This window comes from Rhinolophus sinicus, linkage group LG12, assembly GCF_036562045.2.
Source record: "Rhinolophus sinicus isolate RSC01 linkage group LG12, ASM3656204v1, whole genome shotgun sequence".
Taxonomy (NCBI): domain Eukaryota; kingdom Metazoa; phylum Chordata; class Mammalia; order Chiroptera; family Rhinolophidae; genus Rhinolophus; species Rhinolophus sinicus.
Genome location: NC_133761.1, coordinates 55,694,646 through 55,701,722, shown reverse-complemented (window position 1 = coordinate 55,701,722; position 7,077 = coordinate 55,694,646). Strand labels below are relative to the sequence as shown.

The 7,077-nt window shown below is 37.5% G+C and overlaps 1 protein-coding gene across 3 annotated transcripts in view; it reads right to left on the bottom strand.

Annotated features, from left to right (window-relative positions):
* The window catches only part of TP53BP2 (tumor protein p53 binding protein 2), a 135,581-nt gene that overhangs the window by 127,104 nt on the left and 1,400 nt on the right, over positions 1-7,077 (bottom strand). For 2 of the 3 annotated variants that reach the window (XM_019716049.2, XM_019716050.2), the window contains exon 2: positions 6,380-6,490. The gene's annotated coding sequence lies outside the window, so the exon portion shown is untranslated. Of the gene's footprint in view, positions 1-2,827; positions 2,900-6,379; positions 6,491-7,077 lie in introns of all 3 variants that reach the window. The other variant, XM_074316943.1, reaches the window with a different exon arrangement.

Here is a 7,077-nt window from a genome sequence, read left to right as displayed (position 1 = left end):
AACATGTCCACGATGCTAAGTGCAATGTGAACCCAGACCTTCCTCCAAAGCTTCTGTACTTCCTGTTGCACTACACTCCATTCTAAAACAGCTGGGAGCTAAGAAACTAGATGCCATGACGTCTAAACTTAGCAAGAAATACAGAGATGAACGTTCCATACATACACTAGAAGCAGTCAATGCCAAAATCCCTAAAGTTATGAGTAACAGAGAACTTAAAATCAGGAAAAGGCTGGGCTTGGAGGAGGCAACTTTTGTCCTAAAGTTTTTTGGCAATGAAGTTACCCTGGGCATATGGGTAGACAACATTTCGAAGGCTTCTAGAACCTATCATCTTAAGTAGGAGGCAGTCCTAGCAGTAGATGTGGCCTGAGGCCACTTCACACAGGTCCATAGTGCTGCCTCCTTGAGAGCCAGTCAGTACAAAAGCAGTGGCCTCCGATTCCTTGGCCCTGCCAGGAAGAAGACGCGGTCTCTGTTCAAAAGTCCTTCCTGCTCCTAAACTAAATATGCCAAATTTTAATGAAATAAAATCATACAAATCAATGTCACTGTGTGATAGGAAATTGCTGAAAAAAATTCCCAGAGGAAGAGCAACCTCGTTGGTACACGTTTTACCCGCTTTGTCTACAATTTAGATGTCCAGAGAAGAGGTCACAGATGACATTCTGCTGAAGGGTCAGGGTGACAGCAGTCAGTGGTGCCGGGTATCCCAGCACCATCCCTTCACTCTAGTCATCCAGGAATCACAGAAACAGAACAATAAAGGCTGCTGCTGTTATCTCCCTGTCTTCAGAAGGTAGAAAGCTTCATTTCTATATCGTTCAGATGGCTCAGTTGTCACCTAATAAATTCACATGGTTAGGAAACCAAGGATCTTTCCCAATGTTATTGCTTTTCTTTAAATGATGTCTCCATTCTTTATGAACTTTCCTGTGTTAATTCCTGAAACAACTCTTAAAGATGATTCTTCCGTCCAGAAAAAATATCTCAACTTGCTTGTATATATTCCTTTTTGGTTTTGGTGAGTCATTTCCTCAAAGCAAAATTATAGAAGTTGTGAGGAGAATAAAACGAGTGGTGGATGTTTAGGCAAAAAGTATAAATTATGACTGGAAAGGAAATACAAATCAAAGATAAACTTCCCAAAATTCAATAAATTCTTTTCATACAATTACAATCGACTAAATAGTTTTCAATTTTCTCAACTTTCACGTTTTCTGTAAATTTTCTTTTACCCTTTTTCTTTGGATTACACAAAAGTCAGTTTCCTATTAGAATCTGAAGCAGCCGTGTAAATAGTGAAATTGGCTCCAGCAATGCAACACCTAAGGTGTGCCCTTCTGCCTTAAGACTAAGGGAAAACCTCTGTCTGTCTTCTCAAAGCTAAATAAAAGAAGAATATTTGGTGGGGAGAGGAAAGAAGGAAGGGCTAAAAATGCTTACTCTTCCTTTGGAGGGTTGGAGCAAGCTTATAAGAAAGTTGGAGCAAGCTTATAAGAAACTCTTTACATAACCAGTTTCTAGAACCCCAGGTGCTGCCATCACAGCTCCCCTCCATTCCCACAGCAGCTGTGAAATGCAGCTTGTGTCATCCTTGTAAGAGGACAATAAAGGAGTGAACGTCAAGGGGTTAACACAATACCCAGCACATAGTAAGCCCAGGTAATAAATAATAAATAGTAGTGATATGTGGAGATATAGATATGACACTAAGGCAATAAACAGAGATACAGATTATATGTATATGTTGCATCGACTGCATGTGTTTTCTTAAAGCTTGTGTCTGCTTTAAATACACATATGCACACGCACGCACGCACACACACACGCACGCACACACACGCACACACACGCGCACAAATTGGTCTCCGTGCTTTGAATGTTCCTGTGCTTCATATATATAAAATTTCTTTTTAAACACAGAAACAAACTTGTGTACTCTTACAGGTTTTCTAGCTTCCTGGAGAAATTTATTTTCAATCAATCTTAGTTTTGGCATCTCTCAGAATCCTAGAACAAAAAGAGACCTTGGTGATGATTTAAGGTAACACCTTTTTCCTCACTGGAATACTTGTGATTTGCACAGCCCACACGCCTTGATAATGGCAACTCCGAGTCACTTAAATCTCTCCTAAGGGTAACGGGACTTTTGGCGCTGCGCCACACTGCCTCCTTGAGAGTCACAGGAGAGAAACAGCCTTGAATTGCTCACTCTTCTCCACCTTGGGCTCAGAGGTCTGATGGAAGGGGGCCTTGGGCTGCACCTGCTAGTCTGAAGAGAGGGGCCTCTTCAGAACTCCTTGCGCCTTAACACATATGTCAGTTTAAGCATGTTTAGTTGTGAGTTCAAGGCCCTCCCCACTGAAAGGATCCCGAAGCAATTCCATTGAATCTGTAGATCAGTTTGAGAGTATTTCCACCTTATAACATTCAATCTTTCAGTCCATGAATATAGAATGTCTTCCTACTTATTTAAGGTCTTCTTAAATTTCTTTCAACAATGTTTTACAGTTTTCAGAGTGTAAGTTTTCACACTTCTTTTATTAACTTAATCCTAAGCATTTTATTCTTTTTGATGCTACCGTATATGAAACTGTTACTTAATTTTCAGATTGTTCATTGCTAGGATAGAAACACAAGTGATTTTTTTTCCATTGATCTTGACTCCTGCAGCCTTGCTAAACTCAATTTATTTGTTCTCATGGTTTTGTTTTGTTTCAGTGGGTTCTTTAGGATTTTTGATATACAAGATTGTGTCATCTGTGAATGAAATAATTTTACCTTTTCCACATCAATTTGTATGCCTTTTATTTCATTTGCTTACCTAATTGCCCTGGTTAAATCCTCCTAACATTCATATGGATTCTCAAGGGACCCCTAATAGCCAAAATCAATCCTGCAAAAGAAGAACAAAGCTGGAATACTCACACTTCCTGATTTCAAATCTTACTACAAAGCTACAGTAATCAAAACAGTGTGTATAAAGACAGACATATAGACTAATGAAATACAATAGAAAGTCCAGATATAAACCCTTGCAAAATGGTCAATGATTCTTCACAAGGGTGCAAAGAGCCTTCAATGAGGAAAATAGAGTCTTTTCAACAAATGGTGCTAGGAAATTGTATATCCACATGCAAAAGAACAAAATTGGACCCTTACCTAAGACTATATACAAAAATGAACTCAAAATAGATCCATGACTTAAATATAAGATCTAAAGTTATAAAACTCTTAGGAGAAAACATAAGGCAAAATCTTCATGACTTTAGATTTGGAAATGATTTCTTGGATACGACACCAAAGGCACAAGTACCAAAAGAAAAAAACATACAAATTGGACTTTATAAAAATGAAAAAATTTTGTGGCTCAAAAGACATTATCAACAGAGTTAAAAAGGCCATCCACAGAATGGGAGTAAACATTTGCAAATCATATATCTTCTAAAGGATTAATATCCAGAACATATGAGAATTTCCCAAATTTCTTTCTTTTTTTGACTTTTTATTTCTTTCCATTGTGGTCAGAACAGAAAAAATATTTCACATGACTGCAATCCTTTTAAGTTTTCTGAAGTTTGTTTTATGGCCTAAAATCTGGTGTATTTTAGACAATGTTCCATGTGCACCCGAGAAGAAATGTGTGTTGTGCTGTTTTTGTGTAGAGTGTTCTATTGATATTTTTTTAGGTCTAATGGGTTTATAGTGTTTTCAAGCCTTCTATTCCCTTGTGGATCATCTCTGTAATTGTATTCATTAGTAGAAGTGGGGTATTGATGTCTCCAGCTATTACTGTTGAATTCTCTACTTGTCCCTTCAATTCTATCAGTTGTGCTTCATGTGTTTTGGGGTTCTGTTCTTAGGTGCATATCCTAATGGATTAACCCCTTTATCACACCTAGTAACATTTTCTGTTTGTTTGTTTTAAAGACTATTGTGTCTGATATTAATAAAACTACTCCAGGGCCGGCCCAGTGGCTCAGGCGGTTGGAGCTCCGTGCTCCTAACTCTGAAGGCTGCCGGTTCCATTCCCACACGGGCCAGTGGGCTCTCAACCACAAGGTTGCCAGTTCAATTCCTTGACTCCCGCAAGGGATGGTGGGCAGTGCCCCCTGCAACTAAGATTGAACATGGCACCTTGAGCTGAGCTGCCTCCTGGATGGCTCAGTTGGTTGGAGCGCGTCCTCTCAACCACAAGGTTGCCGGTTCGACTCCCACGAGGGATGGTGGGCTGCTCCCCCTGCAACTAGAAACGGCAACTGGATCTGGAGCTGAGCTGCGCCCTCCACGACTAAGACTGAAAGGACAACAACTTGAAGCTGAACGGCACCCTCCACAACTAAGATTGAAAGGACAACAACTTGACTTGGAAAAAAGGCCTGGAAGTGTACATTGTTCCCCAATAAAGTCCTGTTCCCCTTCCCCAATAAAAAAATAAATTAAATAAATAAATAAATAAATAAAATAAAACTACTCCAGCTTTCTTATTGTCACTGTTTACATGACATATATTTTCCCATTCTTTTATTTTCAACTTATTTGTATTTCTGAATCTGAAGTGTGTCTAAAGTCACCATATAGTTGCATCTTACTTTTTAAAAATCTAGTCTGTCAATCTGCCTTTTGATTGAATTGTTAATTCATTCACATTTAATGTTATTTCTGATCTAGTTACATTTACATTTGCTATTTTATTTTTGTTTTCTGTATGTCTCTGGTCTTTTTATGCCCTCTAGTCCTTTCCTATTGCTTTCTTTTTCATTAACTGAATATTTTCTTGTGTAACATTTTAACTCCTTTAATTATTTTTTTTCATTTATGTTTTTGTTATGTTCACAGTGGTTGCTCTAGGGCTTACCATATACATATTAACTTAGAATATTTCAAGTTTATTCTAATTCTAGATTTATTTCCTTTTCCTCTGTTGTGTGCTATTATTGTTAAATATATTACATCTATATATATTACAAATCCAAAATACACTGTTATGACTCTTATTTTATGTAATTTTATGCCTGGTAAAGAAACTGAAAGAAGAGAAAGCATATGCAGAGTTTGTTATACTGTCTTTCTTATTTAACATTTCTAGTTCTCTTAATTTGTTTCTGTAGATTTGAGTTACCATCTGGTGTCATTCCCTTACTCCAAGGCAGCTTTGCTCCCATCACATCTTTTGTGCTGTTACTGTTGAATTATTTTACATTTCTACATGCTATTGTCCCAACAATACAAGTTCTTATCACAAGGAAAAAAGTTCTGTAGCTATGTATGTGACAGATATTAAACAGACTTATCTTGCAATGTATACAAATCATGCTGTACACCTGAAACTAATATATGTATGTCAATTATACTTCAATAAAAAAATACAAAAGATTTTTGTACGTTGATTTTCCATCTAGCACCCTTTCTAAATTCTCTTATTTTATTCTAATAATTTGATTGGTTTTCTTATAGATATTGCCATTCGATATTGAATTGTATGAAACTTATTTCTGCTTCATTTGAGATGATCATATAATTTCCTCCTTTAACCTGCTTTTCTACCAATCTTGCATTCCAGTTAAGTTGAGTGGCAGCCAGGAAAAGGGCATCATGTATAACCAGAGAGACTGAAATCTCACAGCGAGGCCCCAGTTTCCACAAGATGCTTAGAAAGATTAGATTAGATTAGATTAGATTAGACATTTAAGGGAAGTGTCCAAATTGATGGGCCTGAGGACAAACCCACAGAATCCTGTACAACCAACCCCTCAGGGATGAGGAAATCAGCTGAGAGATACCACCATCCCTTCAAAAAAGTGAAGTCCAGAAGCATGGAGGAGGCTGCGGCTGGAAGAAACTTGGAGTTCAGGGGAGATGATGCCCTCAAACTGGGCCACAACAGATAGATTGAGTGAGACCAGCAGAGCAGACGATGGGACAGGCAAGGTACAGCACTGCCCTCACCACACTGTTGGCCTTAATTATAGACGAATGCGGAAACGGTTCTGTTAATTTATATGTACTGGTTTTCTAATTAAACAACATTCTAAAATAAGGAAGAAAAGATGTTTATTGGCAATTAACTACTGACTGGAAGAGCTGTCTTTTATTTGGTGTTAAGGACTAGATGATATAAAGTTGTTATTATTATGATTAAGGTTCATTGGAAGTGAATAAAGAATGTCTTCTGTAATTACTCTTCTACGAATTGAAGTTAGTAAACGCACCCACGGGCTGCGTTTTCAATACCATTATTAGATCTCAACTGTATCATTACCAAAATAGGCTTAAAAATGAATTCCCCATTCAAAAACGAAACAAATGGAAAATGAAAAAAATCTACATGGAAGGACACCTTGATTTCAAAAGTGTAATCTGAAAATTACCTCACCTGAAATTTCCTAATGTCATCAGGAACTACTGGAACTCACCACAGCTTTTCACAGCAGACTGGATAGAGTCTTTCTAGAAGAACTGGTATGATTGCTTGAAGACAAATCACCTGGCAAGAGCAAGAAAAGATATGAAAGTTAGATAACACATTAAGAACTTTTAAAAGTCCAAACCAAAGAAACATGCCTATGTGTAATTAAAATATTTGTCAATCCCCACAACAATGCTAGAGCCGAATTCTTTTCTTTTTTTCAGAATGTCAAACTCCACATTCCATTCAAATGTAAAAGGTAAAAAAAAAAGGGGGTGGGGGTTTAATGAAAACACTCCCTCCCAACTTTTTCCCTTCGACTCCCATTTACTCTCCTACAATATAATCATTTCTTGGGTGTCTTTCTAAACATATTTTATGCATATCCAAGGAAACATATATGTGTACTATACATACACTCTCCCCCCCATACCTGGTGTTTTGCATTTAATAGTACAACTTGGAGACCAATTCGTATTAACACATTAAGAACTTCTTCATTCTTTTGACTGATGGTATAGTATAACACTGTATGGTTAATTGCACATACAGTTGGCCCTTCATATCCACGGGGTCTGCCTCCGTGGTTTCAACCAACTGAAGATTTAAAATATTTGGAAGAAAATTATGTTGTTGCATAATTTTATGCACACGCATAGTACATG